General features: G+C 34.5%; 6 non-coding genes across 6 annotated transcripts; all 6 read left to right on the plus strand.

The window, feature by feature from the left end:
- Nucleotides 1–803: 803 nt before the first annotated feature.
- On the plus strand, nt 804–876 carry TRNAA-UGC (transfer RNA alanine (anticodon UGC)). Its single transcript has one exon. It is a non-coding gene; the product is annotated as a tRNA-Ala (tRNA).
- Nucleotides 877–2,003: 1,127 nt separating this feature from the next.
- On the plus strand, nt 2,004–2,076 carry TRNAA-UGC (transfer RNA alanine (anticodon UGC)). Its single transcript has one exon. It is a non-coding gene; the product is annotated as a tRNA-Ala (tRNA).
- A 1,125-nt stretch (nt 2,077–3,201) lies between these two features.
- TRNAA-UGC (transfer RNA alanine (anticodon UGC)) lies at nt 3,202–3,274 on the plus strand. Its single transcript has one exon. It is a non-coding gene; the product is annotated as a tRNA-Ala (tRNA).
- A 1,123-nt stretch (nt 3,275–4,397) lies between these two features.
- TRNAA-UGC (transfer RNA alanine (anticodon UGC)) lies at nt 4,398–4,470 on the plus strand. Its single transcript has one exon. It is a non-coding gene; the product is annotated as a tRNA-Ala (tRNA).
- A 7,038-nt stretch (nt 4,471–11,508) lies between these two features.
- Nucleotides 11,509–11,581, plus strand: TRNAA-UGC (transfer RNA alanine (anticodon UGC)). The gene has a single exon. It is a non-coding gene; the product is annotated as a tRNA-Ala (tRNA).
- A 7,329-nt stretch (nt 11,582–18,910) lies between these two features.
- TRNAA-UGC (transfer RNA alanine (anticodon UGC)) lies at nt 18,911–18,983 on the plus strand. The gene has a single exon. It is a non-coding gene; the product is annotated as a tRNA-Ala (tRNA).
- The last annotated feature ends 2,880 nt before the right edge of the window (nt 18,984–21,863 follow it).

Here is a 21,863-nt window from a genome sequence, read left to right on the forward strand (position 1 = left end):
GCCACTACCTCCAATAACTAGATTTGTGAGTCGTTATTAGCGGCAACATGAGCTACTTCCCCCCAACACTTCCCTACCCGACCTTCGTCTTTCTTGTTTGCTAGCTAATGAAAATAGTACAACGATTGCGATTGATGTGCCTCCTGTGGCTCAAAAACCGTTTATTTGGGGCTTTTAAGCCGCTGTTGATCTCCTTAAGATGTTGTTGCTTTGCAGCTCTCATATTTTGTAATGACTTTTGATCCGTTTTTCATGTGTTATAATATCTTCAATTTTTTCCCGCCTCGGAACATGTTTTCATTTTTTTCATCACTTGAGGTTTTAAGGTATGCTTCTATATCTTTAATCTCTTTTTTCATATATCTATTTCACAATTATATACGTGTCAGGTAAAAAAAGAGTATTTCTCACACACAATAATTGAAAGATGGAGAATCACTCTGTATCATTTTTCTATTCTTTTTTTAATTGTGCTATTTTCCATATAAAATCATTTTAAATGCTTATGTTCATTCGGTGCTAATTTTTCTCAATCAATTTGTTCTAAATTTAGATTGTTAATCCATAATATTGACAGTATCACGTAAAGGTGATTATATGACTTTTGAAGGGCTAACACAAGTATTTAAAAGTAATTTTATTTATAAAAAAAAGAAGATTTAGATTTATTTGACTTTTTTTTTGTTCTTTCTTCTTTGCATGAATAAATGTGTTTGTATCAAACATGCAACTTATTTACCATTAGTTTTGATGAAATAATACTGTATTGTTGAGTTTAAAAATTCAAGAATAATTTTATATATGGGGATGTAGCTCAAATGGTAGAGCGCTCGCTTTGCATGCGAGAGGTACAGGGTTCGATCCCCTGTATCTCCAATTAAAGTGTTGTTAATCAGTGATGTATGTATAGGAATGACTTAGATTTTTATAATTCCTATTTTAGAATTTTCACGTTATAGATAGAGAGAGAGAGAGAGAGAGAGAGAGAGAGAGAGAGAATCTCGTAATAAAATCCAAAAAAAACAAGAGGGAGATGTAAAAAATGAGAACAAAAATATTTTATTAACAAGTGAAAGCATGATGTGACCTGACCTGAGCCAATACTAATGAACCTATTGAACTAGACTTGCTTTTCGAGGAGTGTTGCACAGTGCACCATACATAAGTCACTATAGCTTCCTAGAAGTCAATTTCCTGCGGCCACTACCTCCAATAACTAGATTTGTGAGTCGTTATTAGCGGCAACATGAGCTACTTCCCCCCAACACTTCCCTACCCGACCTTCGTCTTTCTTGTTTGCTAGCTAATGAAAATAGTACAACGATTGCGATTGATGTGCCTCTTGTGGCTCAAAAACCGTTTCTTTGGGGCTTTTAAGCCGCTGTTGATCTCCTTAAGATGTTGTTGCTTTGCAGCTCTCATATTTTGTAATGACTTTTGATCCGTTTTTCATGTGTTATAATATCTTCAATTTTTTCCCGCCTCGGAACATGTTTTCATTTTTTTCATCACTTGAGGTTTTAAGGTATGCTTCTATATCTTTAATCTCTTTTTTCATATATCTATTTCACAATTATATACGTGTCAGGTAAAAAAAGAGTATTTCTCACACACAATAATTGAAAGATGGAGAATCACTCTGTATCATTTTTCCATTCTTTTTTTAATTGTGCTATTTTCCATATAAAATCATTTTAAATGCTTATGTTCATTCGGTGCTAATTTTTCTCAATCAATTTATTCTAAATTTAGATTGTTAATCCATAATATTGACAGTATCACGTAAAGGTGATTATATGACTTTTGAAGGGCTAACACAAGTATTTAAAAGTAATTTTATTTATAAAAAAAAAGAAGATTTAGATTTATTTGACTTTTTTTTTGTTCTTTCTTCTTTGCATGAATAAATGTGTTTGTATCAAACATGCAACTTATTTACCATTAGTTTTGATGAAATAATACTGTATTGTTGAGTTTAAAAATTCAAGAATAATTTTATATATGGGGATGTAGCTCAAATGGTAGAGCGCTCGCTTTGCATGCGAGAGGTACAGGGTTCGATCCCCTGTATCTCCAATTAAAGTGTTGTTAATCAGTGATGTATGTATAGGAATGACTTAGATTTTTATAATTCCTATTTTAGAATTTTCACGTTATAGATAGAGAGAGAGAGAGAGAGAGAGAGAGAGAGAGAGAATCTCGTAATAAAATCCAAAAAAAACAAGAGGGAGATGTAAAAAATGAGAACAAAAATATTTTATTAACAAGTGAAAGCATGATGTGACCTGACCTGAGCCAATACTAATGAACCTATTGAACTAGACTTGCTTTTCGAGGAGTGTTGCACAGTGCACCATACATAAGTCACTATAGCTTCCTAGAAGTCAATTCCCTGCGGCCACTTCCTCCAATAACTAGATTCGTGAGTCGTTATTAGCGGCAACATGAGCTACTTCCCCCCAACACTTCCCTACCCGACCTTCGTCTTTCTTGTTTGCTAGCTAATGAAAATAGTACAACGATTGCGATTGATGTGCCTCTTGTGGCTCAAAAACCGTTTCTTTGGGGCTTTTAAGCCGCTGTTGATCTCCTTAAGATGTTGTTGCTTTGCAGCTCTCATATTTTGTAATGACTTTTGATCCGTTTTTCATGTGTTATAATATCTTCAATTTTTTCCCGCCTCGGAACATGTTTTCATTTTTTTCATCACTTGAGGTTTTAAGGTATGCTTCTATATCTTTAATCTCTTTTTTCATATATCTATTTCACAATTATATATGTGTCAGGTAAAAAAAGAGTATTTCTCACACACAATAATTGAAAGATATAGAATCACTATGTATCATTTTTCCATTCTTTTTTTAATTGTGCTATTTTCCATATAAAATCATTTTAAATGCTTATGTTCATTCGGTGCTAATTTTTCTCAATCAATTTATTCTAAATTTAGATTGTTAAACCATAATATTGACAGTATCACGTAAAGGTGATTATATGACTTTTGAAGGGCTAACACAAGTATTTAAAAGTAATTTTATTTATAAAAAAAAAGAAGATTTAGATTTATTTGACTTTTTTTTTGTTCTTTCTTCTTTGCATGAATAAATGTGTTTGTATCAAACATGCAACTTATTTACCATTAGTTTTGATGAAATAATACTGTATTGTTGAGTTTAAAAATTCAAGAATAATTTTATATATGGGGATGTAGCTCAAATGGTAGAGCGCTCGCTTTGCATGCGAGAGGTACAGGGTTCGATCCCCTGTATCTCCAATTAAAGTGTTGTTAATCAGTGATGTATGTATAGGAATGACTTAGATTTTTATAATTCCTATTTTAGAATTTTCACGTTATAGATAGAGAGAGAGAGAGAGAGAGAGAGAGAGAGAGAGAATCTCGTAATAAAATCCAAAAAAAACAAGAGGGAGATGTAAAAATGAGAACAAAAATATTTTATTAACAAGTGAAAGCATGATGTGACCTGACCTGAGCCAATACTAATGAACCTATTGAACTAGACTTGCTTTTCGAGGAGTGTTGCACAGTGCACCATACATAAGTCACTATAGCTTCCTAGAAGTCAATTCCCTGCGGCCACTTCCTCCAATAACTAGATTCGTGAGTCGTTATTAGCGGCAACATGAGCTACTTCCCCCCAATACTTCCCTACCCGACCTTCGTCTTTCTTGTTTGCTAGCTAATGAAAATAGTACAACGATTGCGATTGATGTGCCTCTTGTGGCTCAAAAACCGTTTCTTTGGGGCTTTTAAGCCGCTGTTGATCTCCTTAAGATGTTGTTGCTTTGCAGCTCTCATATTTTGTAATGACTTTTGATCCGTTTTTCATGTGTTATAATATCTTCAATTTTTCCCGCCTCGGAACATGTTTTCATTTTTTTCATCACTTGAGGTTTTAAGGTATGCTTCTATATCTTTAATCTCTTTTTTCATATATCTATTTCACAATTATATACGTGTCAGGTAAAAAAAGAGTATTTCTCACACACAATAATTGAAAGATATAGAATCACTATGTATCATTTTTCCATTCTTTTTTTAATTGTTCTATTTTCCATATAAAATCATTTTAAATGCTTATGTTCATTCGGTGCTAATTTTTCTCAATCAATTTGTTCTAAATTTAGATTGTTAATCCATAATATTGACAGTATCACGTAAAGGTGATTATATGACTTTTGAAGGGCTAACACAAGTATTTAAAAGTAATTTTATTTATAAAAAAAAAGAAGATTTAGATTTATTTGACTTTTTTTTTGTTCTTTCTTCTCTGCATGAATAAATGTGTTTGTATCAAACATGCAACTTATTTACCATTAGTTTTGATGAAATAATACTGTATTGTTGAGTTTAAAAATTCAAGAATAATTTTATATATGGGGATGTAGTTCAAATGGTAGAGCGCTCGCTTTGCAAGCGAGAGGTACAGGGTTCGATCCCCTGCATCTCCAATTAAAGTATTACTTAATCAGTGATGTATGTATAGGAATGACTTAGATTTTTATAATTCCTATTTTAGAATTTTCACGTTATATATATAGAGAGAGAGAATCTCGTAATAAAATCCAAAAAAAACAAGAGAGAGATGTAAAAAATGAGAACAAAAATATTTTATTAACAAGTGATAGCATGATGTGACCTGACCTGAGCCAATACTAATGAACCAATTGAACTAGACTTGTTTTTCGAGGAGTGTTGCACAGTGCACCATACATAAGTCACTATAGCTTCCTAGAAGTTAATTTCCTGCGGTCACTACCTCCAATAACTAGATGTTATATATATAGAGAGAGAGAATCTCGTAATAAAATCCAAAAAAAACAAGAGGGAGATGTAAAAAATGAGAACAAAAATATTTTATTAACAAGTGATAGCATGATGTGACCTGACCTACGCCAATACTAATGAACCAATTGAACTAGACTTGTTTTTCGAGGAGTGTTGCACAGTGCACCATACATAAGTCACTATAGCTTCCTAGAAGTCAATTTCCTGCGGTCACTACCTCCAATAACTAGATTCGTGAGTCGTTATTAGCGGCAACATGAGCTACTTCCCCCCAACACTTCCCTACCCGACCTTCGTCTTTCTTGTTTGCTAGCTAATGAAAATAGTACAACGATTGCGATTGATGTGCCTCTTGTGGCTCAAAAACCGTTTCTTTGGGGCTTTTAAGCCGCTGTTGATCTCCTTAAGATGTTGTTGCTTTGCAGCTCTCATATTTTGTAATGACTTTTGATCCGTTTTTCATGTGTTATAATATCTTCAATTTTTTCCCGCCTCGGAACATGTTTTCATTTTTTTCATCACTTGAGGTTTTAAGGTATGCTTCTATATCTTTAATCTCTTTTTTCATATATCTATTTCACAATTATATATGTGTCAGGTAAAAAAAGAGTATTTCTCACACACAATAATTGAAAGATATAGAATCACTATGTATCATTTTTCCATTCTTTTTTTAATTGTGCTATTTTCCATATAAAATCATTTTAAATGCTTATGTTCATTCGGTGCTAATTTTTCTCAATCAATTTATTCTAAATTTAGATTGTTAAACCATAATATTGACAGTATCACGTAAAGGTGATTATATGACTTTTGAAGGGCTAACACAAGTATTTAAAAGTAATTTTATTTATAAAAAAAAAGAAGATTTAGATTTATTTGACTTTTTTTTTGTTCTTTCTTCTTTGCATGAATAAATGTGTTTGTATCAAACATGCAACTTATTTACCATTAGTTTTGATGAAATAATACTGTATTGTTGAGTTTAAAAATTCAAGAATAATTTTATATATGGGGATGTAGCTCAAATGGTAGAGCGCTCGCTTTGCATGCGAGAGGTACAGGGTTCTATCCCCTACATCTCCAATTAAAGTATTGTTAATGAGTGATGTATGTATAGGAATGACTTAGATTTTTATAATTCCTATTTTGGAATTTTCACGTTATAGAGAGAGAGAGAGAGAGAGAGAATCTCGTAATAAAATCCAAAAAAAACAAGAGGGAGATGTAAAAAATGAGAACAAAAATATTTTATTAACAAGTGAAAGCATGATGTGACCTGACCTGAGCCAATACTAATGAACCAATTGAACTAGACTTGCTTTTCGAGGAGTGTTGCACAGTGCACCATACATAAGTCACTATAGCTTCCTAGAAGTCAATTTCCTGCGGCCACTACCTCCAATAACTAGATTCGTGAGTAGTTATTAGTGGCAACATTAGCTACTTCCCCCGAACACTTCCCTACCCGACCTTCGTCTTTCTAGTTTGCTAGCTAATGAAAATAGTACAACGATTGCGATTGATGTGCCTCTTGTGGCTCAAAAACTGTTTATTTGGGGCTTTTAAGCCGCTGTTGATCTCCTTAAGATATTGTTGCTTTGCAGCTCTCATATTCTATAATGACTTTTGATCCGTTTTTCATGTGTTATAATATCTTCAATTTTTTACCGCCTCGGAACATGTTTTCCTTTTTTTCATCACTTGCGTTTTTAATGTATGCTTCTACATCTTTAATCTCTTTTTTGATATATCTATTTCACAATTATATACGTGTCAGGTAAAAAAGGAGTATTTCTCACACGCAATAATTGAAAGATATAGAATCACTATGTATCATTTTTCCATTCTTTTTTTAATTGTGGTATTTTCCATATAAAATCATTTTAAATGCTTATGTTCATTGTAATGGACCAATGAAAGAAATAATTTGAATTGGTCATCAAATAATTAAATGAGAGTTATTGGTTATTATTAGCATTTGATCCTGTCAAGTAGTTAACAAACAGTAGCTATAGTTTAGGCATCACTCTAGCTAATTCTATTTAATTATCATCATGTATTATAGCTTTATATACTGATGCAAATCTCTGTAAAATATCATTCTCATATAAGTGAAAAATATACTCTTATATGGTATCAGTAGTTTACTTGCTTTACAGCAAAACCGATCCACAATCTCACCATGTCTTCCTCGACAACATCTGAATTTTCTATTACACCAAATACCAATTCTGTTATTGCCCTAAACACTCACTCGTCAGTGAAACTGAGCAGCAGCAATTTTCCTGCTTGGCAAGTGCAATTCAATGCACTCCTTGTAGGGTATGATCTCATTGGCTATGTTGATGGCACCACTGCCAGTCCAACCCAAACTGATCCAGCATACAAACGCTGGAAAAGACAGGATCAACTGATCCTGCATGCCATCATATCATCTGTTGATCCAAGCATTATTACCATGTTGGGGAATGTCAAAACCTCAAAACAAGCTTGGGACATTCTCACCAAGATGTTTGCAAGCAAAACTCGTGCAAGAATTATGCACTTAAAAGAGAGACTCTCTCGATTCACAAAAGGATCACAACCTATTTCTGAATACCTCCATGGCATCAAGGCCTTATCTGATGAATTAGCCATCATCAACTCTCCGGTGGACGATGTCGACCTTGTCATCCACACTTTGAATGGTCTTGGAGCTGAATATCGTGAAGTAATAGCTTCTCTAAGAACTAGAGAAAATCCTATCGGATTTGATGATCTTCACGATCTCCTTTCTGATTTTGAAAGTTATTTAAAGAGGGATACACCTGTGCAAGAAACTCCTCTCATTGCCACTGCAAACACTGCACACAAAGGAAAACAATTCTACAACAAAACACCAAAACAGTACCACAATAACACAATGTCCAGATCAACATCATCGAGCTTCTCAAGGCGTGTAGTGTGTCAATTTTGTGACAAACCAGGCCATACTGCCAAGGTCTGCTACAAATTGCATGGCTACCCTCCAAAGCATCAACCACCTACTGCTCTTCATACTAGGGCCATGCCTTCTGGTGCAGCAGATTGGATCCTAGACTCAGGGGCTTCTCATCATATAACAAATGAGTTGGATAACCTGCACTTGTCTCAACCTTACACAGGTTCAGATCAGCTTCTGGTTGGTGATGGATCTGGACACACCATCTCTAACATTGGTAAAATTATCTTACAAACTCCTTCTAAATCATTTCATCTTTCAAATGTTTTACATGTGCCTAAAATTACTCAAAAACTATTGTCTGTTTCATCTCTATGTCACACTAATCCAATTTCCATTGAATTTTTTTCTGATCATTTCATGATAAAGGATTTGAAGACAAGAGAACCTCTTCTAAAAGGACAGCATAGCAATGGACTCTACCACATGCCCCATCCATCATCATTACCTCAGGCACTTGTCACAACCACACACACTCCTCCACCATGGCATCACATATTGGGGCATCCATCTGATCGCATACTGAGACATCTCCTACCATCTCACAAACTAAAGAGCCACCAACAACCTTGTCTATCATGTAATAGTGTTAAGAGTCACAAATTACCTTTTTCCATTTCCAGTATCAAAACACAAAAACCATTAGAACTTATATATACTGATGTATGGGGTCCATCCCACATCAAGTCTTTAGATGGTTTCTCCTATTATTTACTTCTTGTTGATCACTTCACCAAATATGTATGGCTCTATCCATTAAGAAATAAATCTGATGTCTCTAATGTATTTCCCACATTCAAAAATCTTGCTGAAAACTACTTCAAAGAAAAAATCATTTCATTGCACTCTGATAATGGAGGAGAATTCATCAAACTAAAATCATTTCTCCACACACATGGAATATCTCATTTCACCACATCACCACATACACCTGAACTCAATGCTCCAGCTGAAAGGAGACACAGACATGTAGTTGAAACTGGAAGAGCCTTACTACATATGTCAAATCTACCTCCCGAATACTGGTCCTTTGCGTTCAAGACAGCAGTGTACCTAATCAATAGGTTACCAACTCCTATCCTTAACATGAAATCACCATATCAAAACTTACACAAGAAAAGCCCAACAACATCACATCTTCATTCCTTTGGATGCCTTTGTTTTCCTTGGCTGCGACCTTATGTCTCAAATAAACTTCAACCCCGATCTCAACCTTGCATATTCTTAGGATATGCAGAATCCCAATACAGTTATTTATGTCTTGACCCAACAAATCACAAAATATACACATCTAGGCATGTCAAATTTTTTGAGCACATTTTTCCATACAACCAACTTGTCAAATCTACACCACCACCATCTCTAAGCATACCCAACATACCACAATCCCCTCATATCATCATACCTATCCTTCAACAACCACCACTTGAGTCACACGCTATGCCCTATGAAGAGGAGGATCTCTTGGTTTCAAATACAATGTCAGGTAATGATACTCATCCACCTACTCTAGTTACTACACCTATTGTCATTCCTAATACCTCTACAGCCCCTACTACTGAAACAAACCAAATCATCACAAGGTCGAAAAATAATATATTCAAGCCAAAAAGGATGTATACTGCATCAAAACACCCTCTACCTGAGAATTTGGAACCTTCAAACATCCGTGAGGCAATGAAACATGCCCATTGGCGTCAGGCAATTGCTGATGAATTTGAAGCCTTAATAAGAAATGGCACATTCTCACTTGTACCACCTAAGGCAGGGCAAAACATTGTTGGATGTAGATGGTTATTTCGTATCAAGAGAAATAGTGATGGTTCCATTGCTCGCTACAAGGCACGTCTTGTTGCCAAGGGTTTCACACAATGTCCTGGCATTGACTTCAAGGAGACATTCGCACCAGTTGTTCGCCCACAAACAATTAAGATTATTCTTACCTTAGCAATCTCTCATCAGTGGTCAATGCACCAACTAGATGTGAACAATGCGTTCTTACAAGGAGCTCTTACAGAAGAGGTCTTCATGGACCAACCGCCAGGTATGAAAGATGCAACACATCCCAACTATGTTTGTAAACTTCACAAGGCCATCTATGGCCTACGGCAAGCACCAAGAGCATGGCATGATTCTCTGAAGGAATTTATTATTGCATATGGATTTCAAACAAGCAAAAGTGATCCATCCTTGTTCATTTATCACTCGGGTGATACCAAGGCTTACTTTTTAGTCTATGTAGATGACTTGCTGCTCACTGGTAACAACTCTACATTCCTTCAAAGCTTCATCAAGGCACTATCTCAATGATTTTCATTGAAAAATATGGGACAACCTCACTACTTTTTGGGTATTGAAATCATACCAACAAGCTCTGGAATTTTTCTTTCTCAACACCGGTACATTCGTGACCTCTTACAAAAGTTTGACATGGAGGGGGCGAAACCATCTCCCACACCACTTTCCTCCACAGCAGTGCTACAACTTCACGATGGTACATCATCCACCGATGCCACGGAGTTTCGTAGAATTATAGGAGGACTTCAGTATCTTAATCTTACTCGTCCAGACTTATCATACTGCATCAATAAATTGTCCCAATTTATGCATAAACCAACTTCCCTTCACCTACAACACTTAAAACGCATCCTTCGATACATCAAACTAACCATTAATCATGGTCTCATGCTACACAAAACTGCTGCAAACAACTTGTTAGCATACTCTGATGCAGATTGGGGTGGGAACAATGATGATCGCACATCTACCTCAGCCTATATCATTTTCTTCGGAGGCAACCCAATTTCGTGGCTCTCAAGAAAAAAAGAACTGTAGCACGGTCATCTACTGAGGCTGACTATCATGCAGTTGCTACCGCTACCACTGAGATCATGTGGCTCCAAAACTTACTGCATGAACTAAGAACACCCATACATGACCCTCCACGACTATTGTGTGACAATGTGGGTGCCACATACCTTTGTTCCAATCCTGTACTTCACTCAAGAATGAAACATATATCATTAGATTATCATTTTGTCAGAGAACAGGTTCAAACCAACAAGCTCATCGTAACACATGTGTCTACCAAGGATCAGCTGGCAGATTTACTCACTAAACCACTTCCCACAACCAAGTTCACTGAACTCATGTCCAAGATAAAGGTCGTTGATGGAACCTTCATCTTGAGGGGGCGTAATGGACCAATGAAAGAAATAATTTGAATTGGTCATCAAATAATTAAATGAGAGTTATTGGTTATTATTAGCATTTGATCCTGTCAAGTAGTTAACAAACAGTAGCTAAAGTTTAGGCATCACTCTAGCTAATTCTATTTAATTATCATCATGTATTATAGCTTTATATACTGATGCAAATCTCTGTAAAATATCATTCTCATATAAGTGAAAAATATACTCTTATACATTGGGTGCTAATTTTTCTCAATCAATTTGTTCTAAATTTAGATTGTTAATCCATAATATTGACAGTATCACCTAAAGGTGATTATATAACTTTTGAAGGGCTAACACAAGTATTTAAAAGTAATTTTATTTATAAAAAAAAAAGAAGATTTAGATTTATTTGACGTTTTTTTTGTTCTTTCTTCTTTGCATGAATAAATGTTTTGTAGCAAACATGTAACTTATTTACCATTAGTTTTGATGAAATAATATTGTATTGTTGAGTTTAAAAATTCAAGAATAATTTTATATATGGGGATGTAGCTCAAATGGTAGAGCGCTCGCTTTGCATGCGAGAGGTACAGGGTTCGATCCCCTGCATTTCCAATTAAAGTATTGTTAATCAGTGATGTATGTATAGGAATGACTTAGATTTTTATAATTCCTATTTTAGAATTTTCACGTTATAGAGAGAGAGAGAATCTCGTAATAAAATCCAAAAAAAACAAGAGGGAGATGTAAAAAATGAGAACAAAAATATTTTATTAACAAGTGAAAGCATGATGTGACCTGATCTGAGCCAATACTAATGAACCAATCGAACTAGACTTGCTTTTCGAGGAGTGTTGCACAGTGCACCATACATAAGTCACTATAGCTTCCTAGAAGTCAATTTCCTGCGGCCACTACCTCCAATAACTAGATTCATGAGTCGTTATTAGTGGCAACATGAGCTACTTCCCCCCAACACTTCCCTACTCGACCTTCGTCTTTCTTGTTTGCTAGCTAATGAAAATAGTCCAACGATTGCGATTGATGTGCCTCTTGTGGCTCAAAAACTGTTTATTTGGGGCTTTTAAGCCGCTGTTGATCTCCTTAGGATGTTGTTCCTTTGCAGCTCTCATATTCTGTAATGACTTTTGATCCGTTTTTCATGTGTTATAATATCTTCAATTTTTTACCGCCTCGGAACATGTTTTCCTTTTTTTCATCACTTGAGGTTTTAAGGTATGCTTATACATCTTTAATCTCTTTTTTCATATATCTATTTCACAATTATATACGTGTCAGGTAAAAAAGGAGTATTTCTCACACACAATAATTGAAAGATGGAGAATCACTCTGTATCATTTTTCCATTCTTTTTTTAATTGTGGTATTTTCCATATAAAATCATTTTAAATGCTTATGTTCATTGGTTGCTAATTTTTCTCAATCAATTTGTTCTAAATTTAGATTTTTATCCATAATATTGACAGTATCACGTAAAGCTGATTATATGACTTTTGAAGGGCTAACACAAGTATTTAAAAGTAATTTTATTTATAAAAAAAAAAAGATTTAGATTTATTTGACTTTTTTTTTGTTCTTTCTTCTTTGCATGAATAAATGTTTTGTAGCAAACATGCAACTTATTTACCATTAGTTTTGATGAAATAATATTGTATTGTTGAGTTTAAATTTTCAAGAATAATTTTATATATGGGGATGTACTTCAAATGGTAGAGTGCTCGCTTTGCATGCGAGTACAGGGTTCGATCCCCTGCATCTCCAATTAAAGTATTGTTAATCAGTGATGTATGTATAGGAATGACTTAGATTTTTATAATTCCTATTTTAGAATTTTCACGTTATAGAGAGAGAGACTCTCGAAATAAAATCCAAAACAAAGAGGAAGGAGATGTAAAAAATGAGAACAAAAATATCTTATTAACAAGTGAAAGCATGGTGTGACCTGACGTGAGCCAATACTAATGAACTAATTGAACTAGACTTGCTTTTCGAGGAGTGTTGCACATTGCACCATACATAAGTCACTATAGCTTCCTAGAAGTCCATTTCTTGCGGCCACTACCTCCAATAACTAGATTCGTGAGTCGTTATTAGTGGCAAGATGAGCTACTTCCCCCCGACACTTCCCTACCCGACCTTCGTCTTTCTTGTTTGCTAGCTAATGAAAATAGTACAACGATTGCGATTGATGTGCCACTTGTGGCTCAAAAACCGTTTATTTGGGGCTTTTAAGCCGCTGTTGATCTCCTTAAGATGTTATTGCTTTGCAGCTCTCATATTTTGAATGACTTTTGATCTGTTTTTCATGTGTTATAATATCTTAAATTTTTTCCCGCCTCGGAACATGTTTTCCTTTTTTTCATCACTTGAGGTTTTAAGGTATGCTTCTATATCTTTAATCTCTTTTTTCATATATCTATTTCACAATTATACACGTGTCAGGTAAAAAAAGAGTATTTCTCACACACAATAATTGAAAGATGGAGAGTCACTCTGTATCATTTTTCCATTCTTTTTTTAATTGTGCTATTTTCCATATAAAATCATATTAAATGCTTATGTTCATTGGGTGCTAATCTTTCTCAATCAATTTGTTCTAAATTTAGATTGTTAATCCATAATATTGACAGTATCACCTAAAGGTGACTATATTTTTGGTGTAAGCCCTAGAGGCCAATACTTTTGGTACTTGTATCGAATTATTTATTAATAATAAAAGGCTTTTTCTTTATTATGTTTGTTTAATAAAGTCCCTAGGATAGCTAGTCCGTTTAATGTATCAAGTGTGACTTGATTATGAGATCACATTAAACATAAGGAGACTATTCATAAAGTATCCGTAGTCGAGCTTTATTGTGAAGTGAGATAACATTAAAACATTAAGACTATTATGTATATAGACTGATGATCACATCTCATGGATCATGGATATGGAGTTATCAAGTCTTAAACATAGGTATGAATATTAAGAGTAATATTTATACTGGATTGACCCGCTATGAGAGTACTATATAGAAAGTTATGCAAAATGTCATAAGTTATTCTCATGGTGATAATGGTGTATACCACCCTTCGACCTGAAACCACTATGGACCCTAGATGTAGAGTCAAGTGCTTTATTGCTGATCAAACATTGTCTGTAACTGGATAACCATAAAGACAGTTGATGGGTACTCCACGAAGCATGCTGAGGGACATGAGTGACCTAGATGAAATTTGCCCATCCTGTATAACAGGATAAATATCTATGGGCCCAATATTGAACTAGACAAGGATGACACGGTCTATGCCTTGTGTTCAATATAGACATAAGGGCAAAAGGGTAATTATGCACATAAGTATTATCACAGAAGGATTTGTCAAATCACATGACATTTTCGTGTCTTGGGTAGCAGTGATGTGTTGCTGGATACCACTCACTGTTTATTATGTTAAATATGTGATTTAATATAATTGCCAATGCCGCGAAAACCTACAGGGTCACACACAAAGGACGGATTGATGAGAGATAGAGTAACTAAGGAACACCGTAAGGTACGGTGCTCTTAAGTGAATTGTAGAACGTCCTAAGGTATGGTGTACTTAAATAGAATACGAAATTTGGTAAGGTACCGTGGGCTTAAGTGATTTTGGGCATATTATAAGACATGGGCCACATACACTTAAGTGGGTCTTTTAGCTTGAAGCCTACACAAGTGGTTCTATAAATAGAACCGTTGTGCAGAAGCATTCTTTTTTTGCAGTAGCATTTTTTGTTTTCTCTCTCTCTCTCTCTCTCTCTCTATCTCTCTCTCTCTCTCACTCACTCAAAGCCTTTATTCATAGCAGCTAGCACTGAGATTGAAGGAATCTGTTCGTGTGGACTGAGTAGAGCCGTTGTCGTCGTTCAACGTTTGTGATCGCTTCGTAGATCTGCACCAAAGGTTTCAATCGTCACAAGAGGTAAATATTCTATCACTGATCATGCCCATTCGTAAGGATCACTAAAGGAGAAAATTTTAATTTCTGTTGCATTTTGGATCGCCGTTCTCCTTCATATATGTCTTTTGAAGGGCTAACACAGGTATTTAAAAGTAATTTTAGTTATAAAAAAAAGAAGATTTAGATTTATTTGACTTTTTTTTTGTTCTTTCTTCTTTGCATGAATAAATGTTTTGTATCAAACCTGCAACTTATTTACCATTAGTTTTGATGAAATAATACTGTATTGTTGAGTTTAAAAATTCAAGAATAATTTTATATATGGGGATGTAACTTAAATGGTAGAGCGCTCGCTTTGCATGCGAGAGGTACAGGGTTCGATCCCCTGCATCTCCAATTAAAGTATTGTTAATCAGTGATGTATGTATAGGAATGACTTAGATTTTTATAATTCCTATTTTAGAATTTTCACGTTAGTGAGAGAGAGAGAGAATCTCGTAATAAAATCCAAAACAAACAAGAGGGAGATGTAAAAAAGCATGATGTGACCTGACCTGAGTCAATACTAATGAACCAATTGAACTAGACTTGCTTTTCGAGGAGTGTTGCACAGTGCACCATACATAAGTCATTATAACTTCCTAGAAGTCAATTTCCTGCGGCCACTACCTCCAATAACTAGATTCATGAGTCGTTATTAGTGGCAACATGAGCTACTTCCCCCCAACACTTCCCTTCTCGACCTTCGTCTTTCATGTTTGCTAGCTAATGAAAATAGTACAACGATTGCGATTGATGTGCCTCTTGTGGCTCAAAAACTGTTTATTTGGGGCTTTTAAGCCGCTGTTGATCTCCTTAGGATGTTGTTGCTTTGCAGCTCTCATATTTTGTAATGACTTTTGATCCGTTTTTCATGTGTTATAATATCTTCAATTTTTTACCGCCTCGGAACATGTTTTCCTTTTTTTCATCACTTGAGGTTTTAAGGTATGCTTATACATCTTTAATCTCTTTTTTCATATATCTATTTCACAATTATATACGTGTCAGGTAAAAAAGGAGTATTTCTCACACACAATAATTGAAAGATGGAGAATCACTCTGTATCATTTTTCCATTCTTTTTTTAATTGTGGTATTTTCCATATAAAATCATTTTAAATGCTTATGTTCATTGGGTGCTAATTTTTCTTAATCAATTTGTTCTAAATTTAGATTGTTAATCCATAATATTGACAGTACCACGTAAAGCTGATTATATGACTTTTGAAGGGCTAACACAAGTATTTAAAAGTAATTTTATTTATAAAAAAAAGAAGATTTAGATTTATTTGACTTTTTTTTGTTCTTTCTTCTTTGCATGAATAAATGTTTTGTAGCAAACATGCAACTTATTTACCATTAGTTTTGATGAAACAATATTGTATTGTTAAGTTTAAATTTTCAAGAATAATTTTATATATGGGGATGTAGTTCAAATGGTAGAGTGCTCGCTTTGCATGCGAGAGGTACAGGGTTTGATCCCCTGCATCTCCAATCAAAGTATTGTTAATCAGTGATGTATGTATAGGAATGACTTAGATTTTTATAATTCCTATTTTAGAATTTTCACATTATAGAGAGAGAGAGAGAATCTCGTAATAAAATCCAAAACAAAGAGGAAGGAGATGTAAAAAATGAGAACAAAAATATCTTATTAACAAGTGAAAGCATGGTGTGACCTGACGTGAGCCAATACTAATGAACTAATTGAACTAGACTTGCTTTTCGAGGAGTGTTGCACATTGCACCATACATAAGTCACTATAGCTTCCTAGAAGTCAATTTCCTTCGGCCACTACCTCCAATAACTAGATTCGTGAGTCGTTATTAGTGGCAACATGAGCTACTTCCCCCCAACATTTCGCTACCCGACCTTCGTCTTTCTTGTTTGCTAGCTAATGAAAATAGTACAACGATTGCGATTGATGTGCCTCTTGTGGCTCAAAAACCGTTTATTTGGGGCTTTTAAGCCGCTGTTGATCTCCTTAAGATGTTGTTGCTTTGCAGCTCTCATATTTTGTAATGACTTTTGATCTGTTTTTCATGTGTTATAATATCTTCAATTTTTTCCTGCCTCGGAACATGTTTTCCTTTTTTTCATCACTTGAGGTTTTAAGGTATGCTTCTATATCTTTAATCTCTTTTTTCATATATCTATTTCACAATTATACACGTGTCAGGTAAAAAAAGAGTATTTCTCACACACAATAATTGAAAGATGGAGAGTCACTATGTATCATTTTTCCATTCTTTTTTTAATTGTGCTATTTTCCATATAAAATCATTTTAAATGCTTATGTTCATTGGGTGCTAATTTTTCTCAATCAATTTGTTCTAAATTTAGATTGTTAATCCATAATATTGACATTATCACCTAAAGGTGATTATATTGTTGGTGTAAGCCCTAGAGGCCAATACTTTTGGTACTTGTATCGAATTATTTATTAATAATAAAAGGCTTTTTCTTTATTATGTTTGTTTAATAAAGTCCCTAGGATAGCTAGTCCGTTTAATGTATCAAGTGTGACTTGATCATGAGATCACATTAAACATAAGGACACTATTCTTAAAGTATCCGTAGTCAAGCTTTATTGTGAGGTGGGATAACATTAAAGCATTAAGACTATTATGTATATAGACTGATGATCACATCTCATGGATCATAGATATGGAGTTATCAAGTCTTAAACATAGGTATGAATATTAAGAGTAATATTTATACTGGATTGACCCGCTATGAGAGTACCATATAGAAAGTTATGGAAAGTGTCATAAGTTATTATCATGGTGATAATGGTGTATACCACCCTTCGACCTGAAACCACTATGGACCCTAGATGTAGAGTCGAGTGCTTTATTGCTGATCAAACATTGTCCGTAACTGGATAACCATAAAGACAGTTGATGGGTACTCCACGAAGCATGCTGAGGGACATGAGTGACCTAGATGAAATTTGCCTATCCTGTATAACAGGATAAATGTCTATGGGCCCAATATTGAACTGGACAAGGATGACACGGTCTATGCCTTGTGTTCAATATAGACATAAGGGAAAAAGGGTAATTATGCACATAAGTATTATCACAGAAGGATTTGTCAGATCACATGACATTTTCGTGTCTTGGGTAGCAGTGATGTGTTGCTAGATACCACTCACTGTTTATTATGTTAAATATGTGATTTAATATAATTGCCAATGCCGCGAAAACCTACAGGGTCACACACAAAGGACGGATTGATGAGAGATAGAGTAACTAAGGAACACCGTAAGGTACGGTGCACTTAAGTGAATTGTAGAACATCGTAAGATATGGTGTACTTAAATAGAATACGAAATTTGGGAAGGTACCGTGGGCTTAAGTGATTTTGGGCATATTATAAGATATGGGCCACATACACTTAAGTGGGCCTTTTAGCTTGAAGCCTACACAAGTGGTTCTATAAATATAACCCTTGTGCAGAAGCATTCTTTTTTTGCAGTTGCATTTTTTGTTTTCTCTCTCTCTCTCTCTCTCTCTCTCTCTCAAAGCCTTCATTCATAGCAGCTAGCACTGAGATTGAAGGAATCTGTTCGTATGGACTGAGTAGAGGCGTTGTCGTCGTTCAACGTTTGTGATCGCTTCGTAGATCTGCATCAAAGGTTTCAATAGTCACAAGAGGTAAATATTCTATCACTGATCATGCCCACTCGTAAGGATCACTAAAGGAGAAAATTTTAATTTCTGCTGCATTTTAGATCGCCGTTCTCTTTCATATATGACTTTTGAAGGGCTAACACAGGTATTTAAAAGTAATTTTATTTATAAAAAAGAGAAGATTTAGATTTATTCGACTTTTTTTTTGTTCTTTCTTCTTTGCATGAATAAATGTTTTGTATCGAACATGCAACTTATTTACCATTAGTTTTGATTAAATAATACTGTATTGTTGAGTTTAAAAATTCAAGAATAATTTTATATATGGGGATGTAGCTTAAATGGTAGAGCGCTCGCTTTGCATGCGAGAGGTACAGGGTTCGATCCCCTGCATCTCCAATTAAAGTATTGTAAATCAGTGATGTATGTATAGGAATGACTTAGATTTATATAATTCCTATTTTAGAATTTTCACGTTAGTGAGAGAGAGAGAATCTCGTAATAAAATCCAAAACAAACAAGAGGGAGATGTAATAAATGAGAACAAAAATATTTTATTAACAAGTGAAAGCATGATGTGACCTGACCTGAGCCAATACTAATGAACCAATTGAACTAGACTTGCTTTTCGAGGAGTGTTGCACAATGCACCATACATAAGTCACTATAGCTTCCTAGAAGTCAATTTCCTGCGGCCACTACCTCCAATAACTAGATTCATGAGTCGTTATTAGTGGCAACATGAGCTACTTCCCCCAACACTTCCATACTCGACCTTCGTCTTTCTTGTTTGCTAGCTAATGAAAATAGTACAACGATTGCGATTGATGTGCCTCTTGTGGCTCAAAATCTGTTTATTTGAGGCTTTTAAGCCGCTGTTGATCTCCTTAGGATGTTGTTGCTTTGCAGCTCTCATATTCTGTAATGACTTTTGATCCGTTTTTCATGTGTTATAATATCTTCAATTTTTTACCGTCTCGGAACATGTTTTCCTTTTTTCATCACTTGAGGTTTTAAGGTATGCTTCTACATCTTTAATCTCTTTTTTCATATATCTATTTCACAATTATATACGTGTCAGGTAAAAAAGGAGTATTTCTCACACACAATAATTGAAAGATGGAGAATCACTCTGTATCATTTCTCCATTCTTTTTTTAATTGTGGTATTTTCCATATAAAATCATTTTAAATGCTTATGTACATTGGGTGCTCATTTTTCTCAATCAATTTGTTCTAAATTTAGATTGTAATCCATAGTATTGACAGTATCACGTAAAGGTGATTATCTGAATTTTGAAGGGCTAACACAAGTATTTAAAAATAATTTTATTTATAAAAAAAAGAAGATTTAGATTTATTTGACGTTTTTTTTGTTCTTTCTTCTTTGCATGAATAAATGTTTTGTATCAAACATGCAACTTATTTACCATTAGTTTTGATGAAATAATACTGTATTGTTGAGTTTAAAAATTCAAGAATAATTTTATATATGGGGATGTAGTTCAAATAGTAGAGGGCTCGCTTTGCATGCGAGAGGTACAGGGTTCGATCCCTTTCATCTCCAATTAAAGTATTGTTCATCAGTTATGTATGTATAGGAATGACTTAGATTTTTATAATTCCTATTTTAGAATTTTCACGTTAGTGAGAGAGAGAGAATCTCGTAATAAAATCCAAAACAAACAAGAGGGAGATGTAAAAAATGAGAACAAAAATATTTTATTAACAAGTGAAAGCATGATGTGACCTAACCTGAGCCAATACTAATGAACCAATTGAACTAGACTTGCTTTTCGAGGAGTGTTGCACAGTGCACCATACATAAGTTACTATAGCTTCCTAGAAGTCAATTTCCTGCGGCCACTACCTCCAATAACTAGATTCATGAGTCGTTATTAGTGGCAACATGAGCTACTTCCCCCCAACACTTCCCTACTCGACCTTCGTCTTTCTTGTTTGCTAGCTAATGAAAATAGTACAACGATTGTGATTGATGTGCCTCTTGTGGCTCAAAATCTGTTTATTTGAGGCTTTTAAGCTACTGTTGATCTCCTTAGGATGTTGTTGCTTTGCAGCTCTCATATTCTGTAATAACTTTTGATCCGTTTTTCATGTGTTATAATATCTTCAATTTTTTCCCGCCTCGGAACATGTTTTCATTTTTTTCATCACTTGAGGTTTTAAGGTATGCTTTTATATCTTTAATCTCTTTTTTCATATATCTATTTCACAATTATTTACGTGTCAGGTAAAAAAAGAGTATTTCTCACACACAATAATTGAAAGATGGAGAATCACTCTGTATCATTTTTCCATTCTTTTTTAAATGTGCTATTTTCCATATAAAATCATTTTAAATGCTTATGTTCATTCGGTGCTAATTTTTCTCAATCAATTTGTTCTAAATTTAGATTGTTAATCCATAAAATTGACAGTATCACGTAAAGGTGATTATATGACTTTTGAAGGGCTAACACAAGTATTTAAAAGTAATTTAATTTATAAAAAAAAAGAAGATTTAGATTTATTTGACTTTTTTTTTGTTCTTTCTTCTTTGCATGAATAAATGTGTTTGTATCAAACATGCAACTTATTTACCATTAGTTTTGATGAAATAATACTGTATTGTTGAGTTTAAGAATTCAAGAATAATTTTATATATGGGGATGTAGCTCAAATGGTAGAGCGCTCGCTTTGCATGCGAGATGTACAGGGTTTGATCCCCTACATCTCCAATTAAAGTATTGTTAATCAGTGATGTATGTATAGGAATGACTTAGATTTTTATAATTCCTATTTTAGAATTTTCACGTTATAGAGAGAGAGAGAGAGAGAGAGAGAGAGAGAGAGAATCTCGTAATAAAATCCAAAAAAAACAAGAGGGAGATGTAAAAAATGAGAACAAAAATATTTTATTAACAAGTGAAAGCATGATGTGACCTGACCTGAGCCAATACTAATGAACCAATTGAACTAGACTTGCTTTTCGAGGAGTGTTGCACAGTGCACCATACATAAGTCACTATAGCTTCCTAGAAGTTAATTTCTTGCGGCCACTACCTCCAATAACTAGATTCGTGAGTCGTTATTAGCGGCAACATGAGCTACTTCCCCCCAACACTTCCCTACCCGACCTTCGTCTTTCTTGTTTGCTAGCTAATGAAAATAGTACAACGATTGCGATTGATGTGCCTCTTGTGGCTCAAAAACCGTTTATTTGGGGCTTTTAAGCTGCTGTTGATCTCCTTAAGATGTTGTTGCTTTGCAGCTCTCATAT

This window comes from Lathyrus oleraceus, chromosome 7 (genome assembly GCF_024323335.1).
Source record: "Lathyrus oleraceus cultivar Zhongwan6 chromosome 7, CAAS_Psat_ZW6_1.0, whole genome shotgun sequence".
Taxonomy (NCBI): Eukaryota; Viridiplantae; Streptophyta; class Magnoliopsida; order Fabales; family Fabaceae; genus Lathyrus; species Lathyrus oleraceus.